Source organism: Panthera tigris, chromosome A2, assembly GCF_018350195.1.
Source record: "Panthera tigris isolate Pti1 chromosome A2, P.tigris_Pti1_mat1.1, whole genome shotgun sequence".
Classification (NCBI taxonomy): domain Eukaryota; kingdom Metazoa; phylum Chordata; class Mammalia; order Carnivora; family Felidae; genus Panthera; species Panthera tigris.
The window spans coordinates 144342679-144364119 of record NC_056661.1 but is presented as its reverse complement, the minus strand read 5'-3'; the positions used below and the strand labels follow the sequence as shown (position 1 = coordinate 144364119).

General features: G+C 47.6%; 1 long non-coding RNA gene and 1 pseudogene across 3 annotated transcripts; both read left to right on the top strand.

Annotated features, from left to right (window-relative positions):
* The first annotated feature begins 449 nt into the window (after positions 1–449).
* Positions 450–20449, top strand: LOC122234700. 3 transcript variants are annotated; one of them, XR_006212611.1, is made up of 3 exons: positions 450–550; positions 5407–5503; positions 20370–20449. It is a non-coding gene; the product is annotated as an uncharacterized LOC122234700 (long non-coding RNA). The 3 variants fall into 3 exon arrangements; XR_006212612.1 differs by lacking the exon at positions 20370–20449 and adding an exon at positions 12312–12508; XR_006212608.1 differs by lacking the exon at positions 20370–20449 and adding an exon at positions 6036–6150.
* On the top strand, positions 10352–10816 carry LOC102960986 (annotated as a pseudogene).
* Positions 20450–21441: the final 992 nt, after the last annotated feature.

The window sequence follows — 21441 nt, the reverse complement described above, 5'->3', positions numbered from 1 at the left end:
AAAAGGCCGGAGCCAGTTGAAACCAGGTAGCTGTCGATGAAACGCCAGTCAAGGCAGTGACTGTTCTTGCCGACCTGAATTCCTCTCCCATCCGTTCTCTGGGAGAAATGGCATTTCTCTCCACTTCCTGCCTTAAATTGTGTGGCAGCCCGTGCAGCTGTTGAGCAGCTGTCGCATCCCCTTCCCACACCGCGGTGGCTGCGAGCACCTCTGGAGGAGGCTGTTGGCTCCGTGTGGGCGTCGGAGGAACAGGAAGAGCTGGGGTTGCCCACATTCCACAAAGCCCCGCAGCACACCCCCGGGCTGCAGCTGTGGCCGGCATCCCTCGCTCAGGGTGGGAATCCTGGGCCGCTCCCTCCTCCCCTGTCCTCCTCCTTACCGTTGTCATCACAGTGACAGTTACCGCTAAGTCAGAGTTTACCCCCGGCCTCGCGGCGACGTACCGGGCGCCTTAGATTCACGATCTCCTTTCCGCCTCGCGACAGTCTTATGCGGTTATATACGATTATCTCGGTTTACAGACAAGAAACTGAAGCCTTTGCCCAACCCGGTGAATATACTAAAGCCCGCTGAACTGTCCACCTTAAATGGGTGGCTTTTATGTCGCCTCAGTAAAACTGGTTTTAAAAAAGAGAAAACTAGGCACCCGGGTGGCTCAGTCGCTCAGTCGGTTAGGCGTCCGACTCTTGGTTTTGGCTCAGGTTGTGATCTCGAGGTTGGTCAGTTCGAGCCCCACGCTGGGCTCTGCGCTGACAGTTCGGCACCTGCTTGGGATTCTCTGTCTCCTTCTCGGTCTGCCCCCTCCCTCTTGCTCTCAAAAAAAAAAAAAAAAATCAACATTAAATAAAAACAATAAAAAAGAGAAAAGTAAAGTCCACGTGGGTTAGATAACTCGCCCAAGAGCACAGAGGCATAAAGTGGCAGGACGTTGTTAGCAAGAAGGAAGCAGGCAACGGATGCCGTGCAGGGTCTCTCACACCAGACCCTCCCGACTGTCTCAGTCCACCAGGATCTCAGTCCGTGGAGGTGACAGGTCGGGAGTGGGCAAGCCATCTGGGCATTCACTTCTAGCTGTGAGCAGCAGCACCTGGGCTCCTCAGAGAGTGGCTCTAACAGGATGGGGTGGGGAGGGGCTGGTATGAGAGAGAGAAAAATGAGTGACATCTGTCACTGGATGCCCCATGCCGCAAATGCTCGAGGTGGAGCAAGGGCCGGAGGAACTGATGGGTTTCTCTCTAGTGTCCCGGGAGCCCGGCGTTCAGCTAAGGCAGTGGAGAATGGATTGGGGGGGGGGGGGATGCCGGGAGAAGGCGGCCGATGGAGGGGCCGCATCAGGCTGGGTCCCAGCTCACTGTCCTCCCCCGTGCAGGCACCTCCCCACGTGCCTACAAAGTGGTATCCAAGCTAGGGGGCATGGGTGTTGCTCTAACGACACGTGCATGTTCTACTAACGAGACCATCAGCATTCTCTTGAAATAGTTGGTGTGAAAAAGTTTGATGGGTTTGAAATCCTTTGCCTTATCACAAGAAATTTCCATAAGAGCTGTTAAACTCTTTAAAGATAATTTCAACTGCTGTAAAAATTTGAAGGGTGATAAAAACACTTAAAATTTTTTTATCTCCTACTTGGGCAAAATTTCTCATTGGTGGTGATTACCAAGGACTTGAATAGATCATTATCTTAAAATCTCCATTGGCAATTATTTATTGCGAGGCATATAGAAAAGTTTTAAAAGGGGTGCCTGGCTGGCTCAGTCGGTGGAGGATATGACTCTTGATCTCAGAGTTGTGAGTTCTAGCCCCACGCTGGGTATAGATATCACTTAAAAATGCAATAAAATCTGGGGGCGCCTGGGTGGCTCAGGCGGTTAACTGTCCAACTTCAGCTCAGGTCGCGATCTCGCGGTTCATGGGTTTGAGCTCCATGTCGAGCTCTGTGCCGACAGCTCACAGCCTGGAGCCTGCTTCGGATTCTGTTTCCCTCTCTCTCTGCCCCAGCCGCCCCCTGACCTCTCCCTCTCAAATAACCATTTAAAAAAATAATAAAATCTTAAAAAAGAGGTTTAAAAGAATTATGCCTGTGCTATATTTATTACCCTCACTCCAGAGCAGTGCTGTGCAGTCGGGCGGCCACTGGCCACATGTGGCCACCGAGCCCTTGAACTGTGTGGCTGGTCCGAATGCAGGTGTGCTGTATTTCACTTACAAGTGAAAATACACACCAGACTTAGTAAGAAAACAGGAATGTAAAATAGCTCACTATCGATGTAATTATTTCATAAAATATCTCGTTATTTAATTTTTATAATATTGTGAATATATGAAGTTAAATATATTATAAAAATTTTTTTAAGTATGTTCATGGAAACAAGCTCAAGTTGCTCATTAAAAACTTGAAAATATTTTATTTGGAAAATTTTATACAAATTCACTCTTTAACATGTTCTCTAATGACTTTATATTTTACTTTTATACTTCTTTAATATAAAGAAAACATAATTACTTTTTCCATCAAGCCCCACACAGATGTCCCCAAATCCCCTCCAGTTTACTTGAGCGTGCCGTAAATGTTTCCTGTGAGTGCGATGACGTGAAATCGTTTCAAAGAAGGTAGGACTGAGCATCTATATTGCTCCGAAAGATACTTTTGAGTATCTTTAAGGTTTGAGGGGCGCCTGGGTAGCTCAGTTGGTTACGCGTCCAGCTCTTGATTTTGGCTCAGGTCTTGGTTTCACGGTTCGTGAGTCTGAGCCCTGCACGGGGCTCTGTGCTGGCAACGCAGAGCCTGCTTGGGATGCTCTCTCTCTCTCCCTCTCTCTCTGCCCCTCCGTGCTCTCTCTCTCTCTCAAATAAACAAACGTTAAAAAAAACTTTTTTTTTTAACGTTTATTTATTTTTGAGACAGAGAGAGACAGAGCATGAACAGGGGAGGGGCAGAGAGAGAGAGGGAGACACAGAATCCGAAACAGGCTCCAGGCTCTGAGCTGTCAGCACAGAGCCCGACGTGTGGCTCGAACCCACGGACCTCGAGATCATGACCTGAGCCGAAGTCGGACGCTTAACCGACCGAGCCCCCCAGGCGCCCCTAAAAAAATTAAAAAAAAAAAAAAAAGTTTGTAAAAGGCATTTTTGTGCATCTCTGCGTGCCAGATGCCGTGCTGGGTTCTGGGGATACACAGCTCCGCACCCTACATACGGTAGGGCGTACAATATACACAGCGACAATCATGTGAGGGAAATCTCTGTGGTCCCACTAAGCAAAGAAACACCCGGCAAGGAGCTCCCACAACCTGCTCTGTTGGCTGCAGAATTCATGGACATCTTAGGCCCAGACCAGCCACTGAGCAGTGGGCCCCGAGACCTCAGTCTGAACAGACGGACAAGGGAAGGTGGGGCCCTTTGCATTTTTGAGCTTTACGTTTAAGCAGAGCCCCTAGCAGGGCTCCTTACTGCATGTTTCCGCTCCGTGAGGCTCTCTCTCTGTCCTCCCGTAAACTCCAGAAGCCCTGCCTCAGCTGTGGAGCATCTGTGTTCGGGTTTCTTATAATCCGTATGCCTGAGGCGAGGCATGTCCTGAAGTCAGAGGCCAGGCTACCCTGGTGCTTGTAAACTCGGTTATTTTTTACATGTGTGACTTTGGCAAACCATTTAGTTCTCGTTATGGGCGAGTATAATGCCAAGGCTGACCTTCTGTTTCCAACTTCACCCCACCCCCGGGGTGGAATCCTGCATTCTCCATAATCGGCCTCTGCAATGCAGGAAGCCACCCCTGTCCTTCACTTGCATAATTTGAGATGCTAGCATTTTCTCGGCTCTTCCGAAGTGGAGCCCAGGACACTGCCCATCTGGAAAATCGCCAGAGAGCACTGAAGGTGACGGATATCAGCATTAGATCCAGACTATGGAATCACTTCCTGGAAATGCGAAGAAACAATACGGCATCTGTTCAGATGAATATTACTTTCTCAAGTTCTGTATGGCCTTGGGCCTGCTCTGTGATGTAACTTTGTCATAACTTTCTCCATCTTTGCCCCCAAATACCCATGTAATTGTGCCTACAGCAACTGATATACAAATGAAGGTACTGGCGGGGCGCCTGGGTGGCTCAAACGGTTAAGTGTCTGACTCTTGATTTTGGCTCAGGTCATGATCTCACGGTGGGTGCGTAGGTTAGAGCTACCTGCTGGGCACGGAGGTTGCTTGGGATTCCGTCTCTCCCTCTCACTCTGCCCCTCCCCTGCTTGCATGCGCACGCACTCTTTCTCAAGAACTTAAAAAAAAAAAAAAAACCCAAAAACAAATGAAGGTATTGGCATACACATTTATCATAAAGACTACGTAAATGTATGGATGTAGTGGAATGGGTGTACTTAGCTATAAGAAGTGTTATCCATGTTTAAGAAGGAAGGAATAGACAGGGGAATGGCAAAGTAAATTCTAGCACTTCTATACGTGAACTGTTTGGGCAGCTTTCTTAAAATGCAGCAGTTCCCTGGGCACCAATGCTGTGACATGAAAAAGCTGGTTTGGGGCCATTAGTTAAAAAGCTGTTTTGTATGAGTGTACAAAAAGGTCTGCAAGGATGAAAACTAAACTGTTAAAAGTGGTTTACCTCTGAGGCATGGGTGGGGGGGGGGGGAGAAAGGAGGAGGGAGGGGAAAGTTTTACCTTTTCCTTGATATATGTCTGAATTGTTTTAATTCCTTACGGTGAGCGGGTATTACTTCTGTAATTAAAACAACTAATATGGAAAAAATGTTAATGTTTTCAACCAAGTTTTAATGATACGGGAAAATATTGTAACAAGTGAAAAAAATCGGAGCATGAAATTATGTATACGAGTATGATCTCAGCTGCAGAAAAATGCATTTAAACTCTAGAAAGGAAATCTATCAAAATGTTAATAGGGACTGCCTCTGGGTGGCAGGATTATAGGTGGATTTTTTTTTTTCTGCTTTACTTTTCTATACGTTCTAAATGTGCCTTATTATTTTTATAATTAGAAAAAAAATTAAGCAGGTCTGCCAAAGGTGCACGGCGGGTTGTAAAACACGAGCAGCTGCTGCCCATACTGGGTGGCATGGTCCAAGATTCCTGACCACCGAAGGAAAATGTCTTAACTGCCAGGGGACAGATGAGGAGCCAAGATGGGTTTTCTTCATTTTGACTTTCTGATTCAACTGCAGGAGGAAGGGGCACCTGGGTGGCTCAGCAGGTTAAGCATCTGACTCTTGATTTCAGCTCAGGTCATGATCTCGAGGTCCGTGAGTTTGAGCCCTGCATCGGGCTCGGTGTTGACAGTGCAGAGCCTACTTGGGATTCCCTCTCCCCCTCCCTCTCTGCCCCACCCCTGCCTGCATGTGTGCACACACACACACTCACACACTCTCTCTCTCTCTTTCTCAGAAATATAAAAGCAAACATTTGAAAAAAAAAAAAGAAATTGCAAGAGGAAAATGGAGGGGGAAATACCAAAGGAAGGGAGAGTCTCCTGGCAGAGAAGGTGAGACTTCTGAAGGTGAGGGCACTGGGCCCCCCATGGGAAGGTTTCCCAGCCTGAAGGTCAGTGATGGATTTTGCAGGAACTGGGGATCGCTGTGGCTTTATTTAATGGCATGTGCATGCCACAGTGACCGGGCGCAGAAGGTTGCTGTGGCCCAGCAGCACCACAGGGGATGGTTTGGGGGGGGGGGCGGGAAGTGGGCATCACACCGGAAGGACTTGTGTGGTTTCCGGACTGGCTGGGATGCTGCATGACACAGTGCAGAGGTTGGGGTCACAGTGTTGGTGGCTGCAGGGAAAGCAACTGTGTCACTTGACCCATATGACCCACTTCTTGAAGTATCCGAGACTTCCTGGGGTACTTCATGGACCAATCATAATGGCAAGGTCTAGGACTCTGGAGGACAGTATCTTGAAAGCGTATCTCTTTTAAAAGTAATTCTTTTGGTAGAGACCTCTTGTCTTTTGTGCCAGTCCCAGGCCGGTCAGTCATCCCTTTCTCGCTCTTCTCTTGCTCTGCTTCTGTGATACAGAAGGGCTGCTTCCTGAAGGCTATGTTTCCTCGCCTCCCTTGCCTGCTGAATTCTGGCTCAGTGTGGCCAATGGGAGACACCGTTGAGAGGCTGGAAGACAGGAGGCTGGGAGAAGTTGAAGCATTTCTCCTCTTCCTGCCTCAGGGGACATCTCTGGCAGCAAATGAGCTTCCTCCCTCACATCAGCTTCCCTCGGGTAATCTTGGGTTCCAGTAACCCCACCTCCTCTCCTTGTCCCCTTGAGGGTCGGGGCAGTCGTGCTTCCTGTTGCTGCTGACCTCCACTTGTTTGGCTTCCCATCTAACTCTTCTATCACATACGTAATCAATCCCTTGCATTCAATCCTCTCTACTCAAAGTACTGTAAGTGGTTTCTGTGTTCCTGGCTAAATCCTGAACTGATGCCTTCTTGGTCTAGGGCAGTCCCAGTAAAGAGAACCTCAAGATGGCAATATTGAAGAAGACTTATTCTGTGAGACTGGCTTACCCCCTCCCTTACTATGTCCCCCAGGAGTGCAGGTGCTTCTCACCCGTTAGCTTGTATGCATATAACCTGGAGGTCTCATTCAAGTGCAGATTTGAATTCAGTAGTTGTGAGGCAGGGCCGGAGAACCTGTATTTCTAACGCGCTCCCACGTGGTGCCAATACTGCGCTGCAGACTTGACCGAGTAGCCAGGCACACAGGCGTCTAGAACCGTGTTAAGGAGGGAAACGGCGCCCTGTGATAGCTCCGAGGCACTGGTCCTCCGCAGCACTACCACTAGGGGGCATGACACTTGGTGGAACTCTGTTAGAAGTAATATAATTCCACATTTGAATATACTGTCCCGACATACTCATCGAGTGCGAGGTGGAAGCCAGCTACCTGACAGCAGGTTGACTACATTCATGTAGCTGCAAGCGTCGGACTCCTTTCTTCTGACATCTAGATTTGTTGTGCCTGAGTATTTACTTATTGAAATAAGTTTTATTTTTTCTAAGTTACCTACGTCCCCTTTAGTACCGAGGACATAGTTAGATTTTTACCTCTGAATTTCATTTTCGGGGTAGTCAAAGGGATGTTACAAAATGTTTGGTTTACAAAGAGGCCTTGGGGTGGAAGAAGGTTGTGAACCACTGGGTTAGAGGGTCTAGAAGAGGGTGGACACCACCCAGAAATCCTGGACCAAAAGCAGAAGTAGGCACTGATAAAAGACTCTGGGTTGTTCCCCTTGCAGGGGGGTGGGGGGGGGAGACTGGGGGACCGCGCACACTCTTGATTATACAAGCGGTAGCGTCATCGTGTCGGTGACAGCATTTTCATTTTAAAGTGTAAGAAGAAGGAGAATTGTCTTTGTTGCTGCCAAGCAGCCGGAGACGTGGGCTGTGGCGGGCATCTGTCATTCCTCTCGGCCGCCCAGCTCCCGGATGGGGGCCATTCCTCGTCGTGTGTGTCCTCAACAGCAGGTAGAGCCTGCCTCCTACGACAGAAGCTAACCGCCCAGACACTCCCTCTGGGGCTCCCCTGCAACTGGATGTGGACTCCTGTCCTAGGCACACAGGCACAGATGCACCTGTCCCGGACTTTGAAGGAAGACACAGTGACTCTTCCCTGAGTCGGGAGGAAAGCCATTACTGGGGAGGTGATATTTAAGCTACGTTTCGAGGGATAAGCAGAATTCCAACAGGTTGGGAGGCTGGAGGAATGAGTAGGATAGGCGGATCAGAGGGTTGGGTGAGTGGGCAGGCATTCCAGCTATGGCAAAGGTGTACGTGTGAAGATATTTCAAAATAGATAACATAGATAAAATGCCATTAATTTTACTCAAGGAGCTTGGCACTGGAAAGAGGTCAGAAGAACGAGGTTCAAATATGGATCCCGCAGGGGTGCCCGGGTGGCTCAGTCGGCAAAGTGTCCAACTTTGGTTCAGATCATGATCTCGTGGTTCCTGAGTTGGAGCCCCAGGTCGAGCCCCGTGTTGGGCTCTGTGTCGTCAGCGTGGAGCCTGCTTGGGATCCTCTCTCTCCCTCTCTCTGTCCTTCCCCCACTCACACTTTCTCTCTTTCAAAATAAATAAATAAACTCAAAAAAAAAAAAATATGGATCCTGCCTTGTACGACCTTGGGCAAGTCCCCAACCCTCTGGGCTCAGTTCCCTTATCCGGAGAAAAGGTAATACCTACGACTACCACCGATTGCCATTCTCACACAGTTCTTTTTTTTTTTTTTTTTTTTTTTTAATGTTTTATTTATTTCTGAGACAGAGAGGGACAGAGCATGAACAGGGGAGGGGCAGAGAGAGAGGGAGACACAGAATCTGAAACAGGCTCCAGGCTCTGAGCTGTCAGCACAGAGCCTGATGCGGGGCTTGAACTCACAGACCACGAGATCATGACCCGAGCCGAAGTCGGACGCTCAACCGACTGAGCCACCCAGGCGCCCCTCTCACACAGTTCTTGTGTGAACATGAACATGAATGTAAACTGCTGTAAATGGGAAAGTCTAAACAAAAATTAATAATTATGAATAATGTCTGCATAATGAGAGTACAAGCCCAGGCTAAGAGAGGTTAGAGAAAACTCAAGGCTGAGGAGGAATCTGGGAGAGACCACTCTTCCTGAAGTGTGAGTTGGGTTGGGGATGAACAGACAGCAAGTAGCCAGGAAGCTTTCACACCTGGATAGCTGGCAGGTGTCAGAAGGAGGGCAGATACTCAGAAAAGGAAGGACACTTGCTTTTCTCCTCTTCTGGGGCAAGGCTCGTCCCGTGTGTCCCAGAGGTTCTGGGCTGACGCGGCCAACTGCTGTGTGGGCGTTTCCAGTCTTTCCGCCACTCTTGCTACAAATGCCTCGTGTTATTTGCTTTCTCTGGTTGGCCAATGTCTTCGATCACGTTCCGGTTCTTAATTTTCACCCCAGAAAGTAACTCTAATTTCATTTTGGAGGAGCTCTGCCGACTCCCCCGTGTTGTCTCAGGTGGAGAACGTGAGGTATGGGAGTCAACAGCCAGTCAGCCTGGTGCAGGAGGGCACAGAGGCCATTGTGCCCAGAGGCTACTTGTCAGCCCTGTCCACGTAAACAGCACAGGAGGGCTCCTCAGAGCCCTCAAGGTCAAGCCTCTACCCTCCTACTCAGATAGCACCTTCCTGTTTGCATTCCAAACCATCACTAAATCTTGATAAGGCAGGAGGCCTTTGGGAATTCACAAATTCAGGAGTCAAGGGTGTGATTATTTGGGAGCAACTCCAAAGTCCATGATGTCCAGCCCTTTGGAATGGGATCACCACTCACCGTGTAGGGGTGTTGTCAGGGGTTTCCTAGAAGGTTCTACAAAGCCCAGCAGGAGGTGAAACTGCACCGTGAGAGCAGATAACCTGCAGCCTGCCGCCCCTTCAGCACAGCGAATGCTGCTTTTAAAACCAGAGATTCCAGAGAGTCTACAAAAGCACCCCCTCTATGACAAGGATCCGTTCCCCACTCTGTAACTCTGCGAGGTCCCTCTCCTTTCCACCCCCGCCCCGTTCCGGTGCCCATCTCTGCAGCACCTCCTCCCGTTTCCTCCTGTCCAGGAGCACAGGCCGCCTCCGCGGATCCCACAACACACCCCTGGCTGCATCCTGCTCAGACCTCCGGAGGGAGCCCCTCTGCCTGCCTCTCAAGGCCTCACCGCCAGGCCCGTAGCCCTTTTTCCACCCAACGGCCCCCCCCCCGCCCCCCCCCGGCCGCCCCTCCTCTTCCAGCCAAATTCATCTGTGCCATGACTCCACCACTGAAAAGGCTGAAAAGGTGCCCACGTCACGTGCTCTGTCCAGTCAGTGTTGCCAGTATCCTGTGCATCATGTCGTCACTCTTACTGACCTTCCAAACTACACCTGGTCAGCTAAGACAAGGCCAGCAGGCACTGAGACTGAGCTGATGGTTCAGGTGGCATAAATGAAGCGTGCAGGGGGGAGGAGGCGGCAGGACAGGGGCTGCTGCCCCAGTGGCCCTGGGCTGGAAGGCAGGCCCTGACCCCCTAGGGCCTGGAGAGCTAGGGAGGAGCCCTGCCGCTTTGAGAACCCAGAGCCTTGGTAGATTCCAGCAGGGGTTGCAGTGAAGGAAATGGAGGAATTGAGGTCAAGGTCCAGTCCTTGATCCCGTCCCGGGCCTGGCCTTGGGCTTTAGGGGAGGGGCGGAAGAGGCAGGAACTGGAGAAGAGGGGCTCTATCCTGGAAGAGGACGGCAGGGAGAGTGCCAGGTAGGAGGCTAAGCCCAGAAGAGGATGTCTTCTTGCAAATGAACCCAGGATTTTGGTTTTTATCCAGGCCAACAGATCAGACGACTGCCACAGGAAAAATACTTTGTTACTCTCTTTCTTGACTCCATCTGGGTGGAAGCGGCGCTGGTGGTCACGGTTCAGTCACTGACATGCAGCTCTTTGTCCTCACCCCGAAGCTACACGCCCTTGGGTTGACCGGCCACGAGATGGGTGTCCAGATCAAGGCTCGCGTGGCCTTGCTGGAGGGTGTCCCTCCAGAAGATCAAGTCGTGCTTCCAGCAGGCACGCTGCTAGAGGATGAGGCTGCCCTAGGTCAGTGTGGGGAGGAGGCTCTGAGCACCCCGGAAGTAGCTGGCCGCATGCGTGCAGGTTCCCTGGAGGCCATGGTTCCCTGGCCCGTGATGGGAAAGAAAGAAGCGGAGCCCCAACGCGGCCGAACAGGGGATAAAGAAGACAGGCCGAGCCAAGCGGCGGATGCAGTAAACCGGCACCTTGTCAGTGTTGTGCCCAACTTTGGCAAGACGGGTCCCAAAGCCAACTCTTAAATCCATCGTAATCCTGCCTTTCCCCTGCAAAGCCGCTTAGTCCAGGAAAACAAAAAACAGAAAACAAGAAACAAAACTCTTGTTGCTCACAGTTCCCAAGAGGAGGGGCACACCGCTGCTCGAGCCTCACTGGGAGCCACCAGCGTCAGGAATGAGGAGACAGCACGGGCCGGAGCCTTTATTGTGGCTTTTGCTGGAAGGATCGGACAAGGCAGGGTGTGTAGGCAAGCAAGGCAGGATGGGCTGGTTGGGGTAATTTCGGGGGCCTCTGGCTCCAGGGGCAGCCCCTAGTTGTCTGCTATCTGGCCCTGGGGCGATTTAGGGTAGGATAGTGTCCTGACTGTAGGAACCTGATAAAAGGAGGCAAATGTGGGGGAGAGGGGCGGATTGGTTGGTTTGCGTATCAAAGGTAGGCTCACAGGCGAGTTGTCTGCTATTTCTAGAAAGTAACCATGGGAGGGGCTGTCCCTCTCCGGGCCTGCAAGGCCCCAGAGATGCCAAAACATCACAAAATACAGAAAATAGAAAGCAGAATGTCAGAATGTGCCAGGGCATCAGTGAGCCTTTGAGATGGTGTATGTAACCTTGCTATGAACCCCACCCAGTGAGCTTGGGCACAAGAGACAAAAGAGCGATGTGAAAGCAGGAGGCTCCCAGGTGCCGGCAACAGCCCCCCTGGATGGTCCGCTGGCGGAATGGACCCTTCCACTCTCACTCACATGGGGTGGACTCAAGCTCTGGCTTTGGAGTCAGATCTAGTTGAGTACCGCCGTGTGACCAGGGGTAAGTTACTTCACCCTTCTGAGCCCAAGAGGATCGCTGGGAGAATTAAAGAAATGTGAGGACAGAAGCTTCTCTACTAGATCAGGCTCCTCGCTCTGAGTTGCACGACTCCTGCCTCAGAGACCTCTCTGTAATTGGCAAAAAAAAAAAAATGCTGATTTCCTGGCTCCGCCCAGACCTTCATGTGAGCAGTGCCTGGGCCACACTCAGTAAATTGAGGAAAGAGAGCAAGACCAAGAGAAATGGGGGGTGTTGGGGAGACGGTTTAACAGGGAGACACTGGGGCAGCGCTGAATCGCTCCAGGGAGGTGGAAGCCAAGGCCACTAACGCCATTAACGGGGGGAAGCTGGCCAGGCTGGGTGGGCTGTCACCACTAGCGGCTGGCAGCAGGCAACCAGGGCCCTGGGACACAAATACCAGCCCCAGAGTGTGAGGAGCTCTTTCTGGTGCCACACCCAGGGCTGGCACCCCTCGGCCGGGTCCACAGACCTGCCGCAGCCCCGGGACTGGAGTGGGAGGTGTGCAACTTCCCACGACAGCATCTTCAGTCAGCTGAGGCCCAGAAGGAGAAATGAATTCACATCCTCAGAGGAAAGCAGAAGTGTCCTATCCTTTTCAAATTCCTAGTAGTACCTGTACATTCCAAGCTGTGGAGAACGGACTCTTTGCTTATTTATTTTAAAATGGCTTTTTTTTTTTTTTTTTTTAAAGCAAGTCCATTTTTTCCTGGTCATCTCTGATCTGCAAATTCCGTGAAGGCTAAAAATCAAGAGTGCTTCTCTTGGAACATTCCTCAACCCTGCCCACTCCCAACACCACCACATCTTTGTACGACTTCTGATGGAGCAACGTTTTGCTGAGGTGATTTTTTCTCCCCCCGAGGTGATTTCACCGAACTCTGCAGGCTACCCCCGGCTATCCCCATCTTCCGGCCGGCGCTGGGGCTATGAGTCCAGACCTCGGATTCTAGGGCATCCCTGTTTTCTGAAATGCCTGACTCCTCTTACCCAGGCTTTCTTGAAGCAAGTGAGGTGAAATTAAGCCCTCCCACACTCCTTTAAAAATGTATACTCTAAGTTCCAGTTGTCGTAGTAACATCTTCACGCTGCCCTGCTGCCTCTTCTATATTTTGGTGCTGATGGACCATCAGTTACCATGAGAACGGGAGTGCCTCTGAACAGTGAATCTTGTGGAGCTTAGCTTTGTGTCTTGTGAAAAACAAAGCCCACGTCCACACGGACCGCCTTGACGGAGCCCCGACAGTTTAACCACAGAATGGGACCTGGGGACCACTAAGAGTTTCACTTGGCCTTCTGAATTTTATTTTGAAAACAAGATGTAGTTTTTGAAAAGATTCAGTTGCTCTCTTGTCACTCTGAAGTGGGTAGATTAGTTTTAAAAGCACATGACTTCCTTCAGACTTGAAGACAGGTCTGTTCGCTCCCGCCACGAAGCTGTAATCATTTCCCGAGCCATGCTTCGCTCCACTTCCCCAGCCGGACCCGCTAGTGACGGGGCAATGCCAACTGACCAGGGGTTCCCTGCTGTTTCGGAGCCACGGTCGATGCATTTATTCCCTTTCAAAGCTGAGTGTTTGAAAAATGTAAGCTCTCTGAGTTCAAGGACATAACACATGCTTCTTCAGAACTCTCTGCACAGTCCCTTTTGTTTTTTTTTTTAATTTTAATGTTTATTTTTGAGAGAGAGAGAGAGACAGAGCACAAGCGGGGGAGGGGCAGAGAGGGGGACACAGAATCGGAAGCAGGCTCCAGGCTCCGAGCTGTCAGCACAGAGCCCGATGCGGGGCTTGAACCCACGAACTGCGAGATGATGACCTGAGCCGAAGTCGGACGCTTAACTGACTGAGCCACCCAGGCGCCCCTGCACAGTCCTTTTTGTTAATTGATTTGACTTTAAGCTTTCCGTTCTGATGTACAGAATGAAGTGCTGGCTGAGAATTTAAAATAGTTAATTTCAGAAGATTTGTGTGTGGGAACAAACTTGAAGGCAGGAAGAAACCAGTCCCGCGGTCTGAATAGCAGGCTGCATCAAAAACACATCCCTTAATAAGTCCTATTGCCGTAACTACGTAACGTGTATTGTGTGTTTCCCAGGTTCTGGGCACTGGGCTGAACATGTGACGTGTCGTATCTCATTTCTATCTTCGCAATAGCCTGGGAAATAAGTTCTGTTTTTAAGCTTTCGTTTTACAAATGAGGAAACTCGACCCAGAGTCACACACCTAACTGCCCGGTGGAGCTGGGATTTGATTACAGACATCTTGCTCCACATCCCATGCACTTGACCTCCAAGCTAAGTAAACCTACAGTTTACGATGACATCCTAAATCCAGGGCCAACTGGATGGGTTTTGTACATCTGTGCAAACGTGAGCAGCAGATGACAGCGTGAAGACCGTGCTTTAACTGGTCATTCCCTGAATTCTGCCCTCCATTACTACTCCACCGTGCCTTCTCCAGCAGAAGCAAACCAGGCTCAAGTGCAAGTGTGAGAATCAAATCATTACAGTGGCCCTGCAAGTCAATTCCTGGTCCTCTGGAAAATAATGTGCCCCATTTTTGACCCAGTAATCCCACTCATGGGAATTTACTGCAAGGAAATTATTCAAAACAAAAGGCATTGTTTTGAATTATCTATATACAAAGAGGCATTCATCCAGCATTATATATAACAGCAAAAAATGGAAGCAATATAAACATCCCACTATAATGGATCTTCAGGTAAATTACAGTACGTCAACTGAATAGAATACCACACAGCTATTAACAGACAGCTATGAAGACGATGAAACCACACATTAAAAAGATTATAATTCTGCAAACATCCAGTTCAACATGTAAAAATTGCCCTTCGCTAAGACTATGACAGTGCTTAAAAAAAAAAAGTTTATAAGATGGCCAACAGACACATGAAAAGATGCTCAACATCACTAATCACTGGGGAAATGCAAGTCAAAAATATAATGAGATATCACCTCACACCAGTTAGAATGGCTAAAATAAGAATGACAAGCAAGAACAAGTGTTGGTGACGATGTGGAGAAAAAGGAACCCTCATGCACTGGTGGTGGGAGTGTAAATTGGTACAACCACTGTGGAAAACAGTATGGAAGTTCACCAAAAAATTAAAAATAGAAATCTCATATGATTTGGGGGGGGACCCGAGTGGCTCAGTCAGTTGAGCCTCTGACTATTGATTTCAATTCAGGTCATGATCCCAGGGTCATGGGATTGAGCTCTGCTGAGCATGGATCCTGCTGAAGATCCTCTCTTTCCCTCTGTCCCTCTTCCCACATTGTGTGCATGCTCGAAAGAAAGAAAGAAAGAAAGAAAGAAAGAAAGAAAGAAAGAAAGAAAGAAAAAGAAAGAAAGAAGAAAGAAAAGAAAAAGAGAAAGAAAGAAATCCTATAAGATCTATAATTTCACTGTGGCTTTTTACCCAAAGAAAATGAAAATACTAATTTGAAAAGATACATGTACCCCTATGTTTACTGCAGCATTATTTACAATAGCCAAAGTATGGAAGCAATCTAGGTGTCAATCAATAGATGAATGGATAAGGAAACACACACACACACACACACACACACACACACACTAGAATATTATACAAGCATAAAAAAGGATGAAATTGTGACATCTGAGACAACATGGATGGACCTAGAAGGTATTATGCTGTTACGTGAAATAAGTCAGATTGAGAAAGACAAATACCATGATTCCACTCATAAGTGGAATAAAAAAAACTAAATGAATAAACAAATGAAAAGCAGAATTGGTCCTATAAATTCAGAGGACAAACTGATGGTTGCTAGATGTAAGGGGTGAGAGGGTTGAGCAAAATGGGTGAAGAGGAAAGGGAGATACAAGCCTCCAGTGATGGAACGAGTAAGTCATGGGGAAAAAAGGCACAGTACAAGGAATACAGTCAATGGTACTGTAATAGTGATGTAATGAGACAGATGGTAGCTACCCTCGTGGTGAACACAGTATAATGTATAAACCTGTCAAATCAGTAAGTTGTACACCTGAAACTAATGCAGCACTGTGTATCAACTAAAATTTTAAAAAATTATAATATTAAGTAAAAAAAAACAAATAAAGTGTATTTGTGTTATTACAAGAGTAACTATATAATGATACATTGACTGCGTTTGCAAAGAACCTGGAAAGACTGGAAAAAATATCCAAAATGAACAAGGGTCAAGTCTGATTCATCTTGATGTTGCCAACACCCAGATAGTGCCTAACACATAGGAGGTACTCAGTCAAGATTTTTGGATAAATTCTAAAATATGAAAAATAAAGTCACCTGGTATATTAGTATGGAAGAATCCAGATTTTTCCTTAATAATTAATTTAATGCTATTATAATAATGTTAATAACCATTTTTTAAAGGTGGGGTCCTAAATGTGTCTTCTGGATCTAGAGGTTGATCAGTGTATTAGTCTGCTTGGGCTGTTGTAACAAAATGAATGGCTTAAACAACAGCAATTTATTTCTCCTCGTTCTGAAGGCTGGGAAGCCCATGGTCAAGGTGCCAGCAAGATAGGTTTCATTCTGAAGCCAAAAGGCTTGGCTTTGTCTCCTTCTTGCCATGTGCTCACGTGATGTCATCTTTGTGCATGTGCAGGGAGAAAGTGAGCTCTCTGATATCCCTTCTTATAAGGACACCAATCCCCTCTGACAAGGGCCTTACTTTCATGACCTCATCTAACGTTAATTACCTCCCAAAGGCCCCATCTGCAAATCTCATCACACTGGGAGTTAGGGCTTCAACATATGAATTCAGATGGGGAAGGGGATGACATCAAAATTCTGTCCATAACAAGCAGTTCTTGCCCATAAGCCTCCTGTACGTGATAGCAGTTGAAGACCATTCTGGGCTGGGCTGACCCCAGCAGTAGTGTTGGGGCTGGATAAGGCATTTTGATGTTCCTTGACCATCCTGGAGCCCACAAAGGGATGCGGTCAATATATAGGCTCTAGGAAGACAGTGGGAGACCCCAGTAGTGCCAATGAATGGAGGGATCTGGATAAGGAGCAAAGATCTGGGGCAATGGGTAGGACAGACGGACCTTGGTAAGCTCTGACTGGGCATGGTGGTAAGTCAGACTGGTCATGGAGGGAAAGAGCAGTCAATAGGCCGCTTCATTTTGGCCAGAGATTGAAACTAGAAAAGGATTTTAAATTGATCCATCAATCACAGCAAAGCTGGGTAAAGGGATTCTTCATGCCAACACTGCTCTCATAGTAACTCCTTCCTCGTATATCCTGTGCAGCCCTCCTTTCACTGTCTCTCAAGGCTCCTATCCTTGGTAGGTTCTCACAGGGTGACTTCCACAGTGGGGATAGAGCTCAGCAGTCTTATAGAACAGAAGCCCATGGGCTGCACACAGCTGGGGGCAGACTTCCAAAGAAGTCCAGGCTGAAGGACACCTGGAGACAGAGAATGAGCCAAATGGCACTGGGTGATTCAACTCCCATTGCCAATGGGTAGACCCAGATGGGTGGACATTGTTATTTTATAGCTCTCCCAGTGACCTATCTGTGTAAAATAGGACTACGGTCAGTATGATGGTGACTGGTGCCCCAGAAGCCAGAGTCTGAGGGTCACCCAGTGGCCAGGGTCCTGAAACTGATGAGCCTGCAGGCCTGAGTCTGCCCAGCCTCCAGATTCCTGCATGCTGTCCTTGTGCTGACCCCGCCATGAGCCTGACCTTTCACTCATGGCTTCTCTGTCTCATTTATCATTAAGCATTTTACATCCTCAAACAGGAGAGAAAACACAAGGCTGATATAACTGGGGAAGGCTGTTCACAGAGTAGCAGATCCAAGGTGCAAATTAGGAGGTAGGAAGTGCAGACTCTGAACCAGGGAATGTCAAGCAAGGCCAGGGATGAAGTGTTTTCTGTGGGAAGTAGGTGAAGGCAGGTGGAGGGTCAAGGGATGGGTGGTCCAGTGGGTGGTGGCAAGTGATGTGGTTTGGGGGCCTTGAGTTGAGTTGTGCAGGAGGCCAGAAAGAGCATCCGGGTTTCTCTGAGTCACAGGGAAAAGATGAACAATAAGGCTGCGTGCAGAGGGAGGGAGCCAGGTAAGGGAGGAGCCCTGGGGGGTGGGGATCACATCTGCTTCCCACCCCCCCACCACTGCTCCATTGCAGACAGAAAGTTTCTTGTGGGAAGTCTGTGCTGCATAAGCTGTCCCTTCCTTCCCACTTCTACAGGAGATCTAGAACAAAGAGCCTTGGTTGGGTTTTTTTGTTTTTTTTTTTAAACTTAAATTTTAGTTAATTAATATACAGTGCAATATTGGTTTCATGAGTAGAATTCAGGGATTCATCACTTACAAACAGTGCTCATCATGACAAGTGTCCTCCCCTTAGTACCCATCACCCATCTAGCCCATCTCCCACCCACCTCCCTCTGTCAACCCATGGTTTGTTCTCTATCACCAAGAGTCTCTTGCGGTTTGTTTCCCCCTTCCATATGTTCACCTGTTTTGTTTCTTAAATTCTACATATGAGTAAAATCATTTGGCTTTCTCTGGTTGACTTATTTTGCTTAGCATCATACAGTCTAGCTCCATCCATATCATTGAAAATGGCAAGATTTCATTCTTTTTGATAACTGAGTAATATTCCATTGTGTGTGTATGTTATATATATATGGCCACATATTCTTTATACATTCATCAGTCAATGGACATTTGGGCTCTCTCTATAGTTTGCCTACTGTTGATAATGCTGCTATAAACATTGGGGTGTATGTACCCTTCAAATCTGTATTTTTGTGTCCTTTGGGTAAATACACAAGAGCTGGATTGTAGGGTAGTTCTATTTTTAGTTTCTTGAGGAACCTCCATACTGGTCTCCAGAGTGGCTGCACCAGTTTGCATTCCCCCCAACAGTGCAAGAGGGTTCCCCTTTCTCTACATCCTTGCCAAGACCTGTTGTTTCTTGTGTTGTTAATTTTAGCCATTCTGACAGGTGTGAGGTGGTATCTCATCATGGTTTTGATTTGTATTTCCCTGATGATGAGCGATGTTGAGCATCTTTTTATATGTCTGTTAGCCATCTGGATGTCTTCTTTGAAAAAGTGTCTATTCATGTCTTCTGCCCATTTCTTAAGTGGGTTGTTTTTTGGGTGTTGAGTTGATAAGTTCTTTACAGATTTTGGATGGTAAACTTTTATCAGATATGTCATTTGCGAATACCTTCTCCCATTCCGTAGTTGCCTTTAGCTTTGATTGTTTCCTTCACTGTGCAGAAGCTTTTTATCTTGATGAAGTCCTAACAGTTCATGTTTGCTTTCGTTTCCTTTGCCTTCGCAGATGTGTCTAGTAAGAAGTCGCTTCAGCCAAGGTCAAAGAGGTTACCGCCTGTGTTCTCCTCTAGGATTTTGATGGTTTCCTGTCTAACATTTAGGTCTTTCATACATTTTGAACTTATTTTTGTGTATGGTGTGAGAAAGCAGTCCAGTTTTCCCAATACCATTTGTCGAAGAGACAAGCTTTTCTCCATTGGATATTCTTTCCTGCTTTGTCAAAGATTAGTTGACTATATAGTTGTGGTATGTTTTCTAATTGTGGTAAAATATATGCAACAAAAAATTTATCACTTTAACCATTTCTAAGTATCCGGTTTAGTGGCATTAGGTGCATTCACAATGTACAACCTTCACCACTGTTCAAGAGAACATTTAAGAGAACTCATATAAGTGAACCATACGGTATTTGTCCTTTTGTATCTGGCTTAGTTCACTTAGTATAAGGTTTTCAGGGTTCATCCATGTCGTAGCATGTACCAGAATTTCCTTCTTTTTTCAGGCTGAATAATATTCCATTGTCTGTATAGACCGCATTTTGTTTATCCATTCACCTGCTGATGGACACCTGGGTTATTTCCACCTTTTAGCTGTTGTGAATAATGCTGCTATGAACATTGGTGTAGAAGTATTTGTTTGGCTCCCTGCTTTCAATTCTTTTGGGCATATACCATTAGTGGGATTGCTGGATCATACGGTAACTCTATGAGGAACTTTCTGAGGAACCACCAAACTATTTTCCACAATGGCCACACCAAGCCTTGAACTATTTAAATGAAGAATGAATCTATTCCAAAAGTCTCAGGTCAGTGTGGACCGGAAAGATGGTCTAAAGTCCAGAGTTCGGGAGGCCAGAGCCTTGCTGGGATGTGAAATATGGATGCCCCATCCTAGCTACAGAAGAAATGACACACTGGAGGCATCCAGAATAGGGTGACCAAGATGAGTTATGTTAAGTAAAAAGTGGTAGAAGGGACTGGAGTGTTCGGCCTGGAGCAGAACAGGTGTCCTCTCCACAAAGAACTGTCTCTAGGAGTGTGTAAGGCTGTCAGGTAGCAGAGCGGATGGACCTTTCTGCAGCCATAGAGGTAGGAGGGGAGAGCCAGGTGAAATCCACCAGCGGACCACCTCTGGCTGAATGCTGCTTCGAGAGCAGCAGTGCCAGCCCCCCAACGCCCCTCTCCCAGGGCAGTGGCAGCAGGCTGTAGTCAGGGTTCCGGTGATGGGTCATTGCTAAGACTCCATGACTTGGGGAGGCCACTGAAGAAGACAGCACAGAGCAGGAACTCAGGCTTCATGGTATTCTTTCATTGTTGATCTGTCTTGAACAAATGGGAAGGTTGAACTCAGGGGATTTCTTTTCTTTCTTTCTTTTTTTTTTTTTTTTGCAATTGACAAAATCTTAGGTTTTTCTTTTTACATAGGAAATCAGGAAGCATGCAGTCTCAATACAAATAATGTAATTGCTGGATTATGAGTTTCATTTTGATAAATTTAAACATCGATCAAAATAAAATATTTAAGAACAGTCATCTTATTTGAATAGTCTCTCAAGAAGTTGGAGAAGAAAATGTGATCGGAGATAAGAAGAGTTTTGAAGCTTAAAACTCTGTTTTGCTCAGGTATCCTAACACCTGTGAACCCCTCTATGGGTGGCGCAATAAACAGAACACAAGAGCACAGATGCAGCATCTTGAGGATGCATTCCTTCTTGAATCGGACTCTCTGTACCACTTGTTTCTCAGCCTTAATTATTGTGTTTTCTTTTTGTTTTCTGGGTCTTTTTTATTACAAAGGTAATGCGTGCTTCAGATGGTCATTAGTGCTGCTCAGCAGATATTCCTGGTCCCCCCGGGGGGGGGGGGTGGGGACGGGGGTGGGGGGTGGGGGCATGTGTGGCATCGCATTTCCCCACTCCCTTACAGTTAGGTGTGGCCATGTGACTTGTTTTGGCCAATAAAATGAGAGAAGTGATCTGTCACTTCCAGGTGGGAACTTTAAGAATCCATGTGCAATTTATACTGCTTTCTTTCCTTCTCTCTGCCTGGCAACCTGCAGTACTCCAAGTGGCGGCTGCTCTGTAAGCCTGGGTCCCTGAGTGAGGATGACCAGGGGCAGGACCCCAGCCCATGCTCAGTGGACATGGATCCCGAAGGAGAAATAAGCCTTTGGGTCAGCGCTCCATGAGCTGAAGCTTTAATAAGAAATAAACCTTTGTTGGGGCACCTGGCTGGCTCAGTTGGAAGAGCCTGTGACTCTTGATCTCAAGGTCATGAGTTTGAGCCCCACATTGGGTGTAAGAGATTACTTAAATAAATAAATAAATAAATAAATAAATCTTTAGGGGTGCCTGGGTGGCTCAGCTCAGGTCATGATCTCACAGTTTGTGAGTTTGAGCCCCACGTCAGGCTGTGCACTGACAGTGCAGAGCCTGCTTGGGATTCTCAATCTTTCTCTCTGTTCCTTCCCATTTGTGGTCTCTCTCTCAAAATAAAT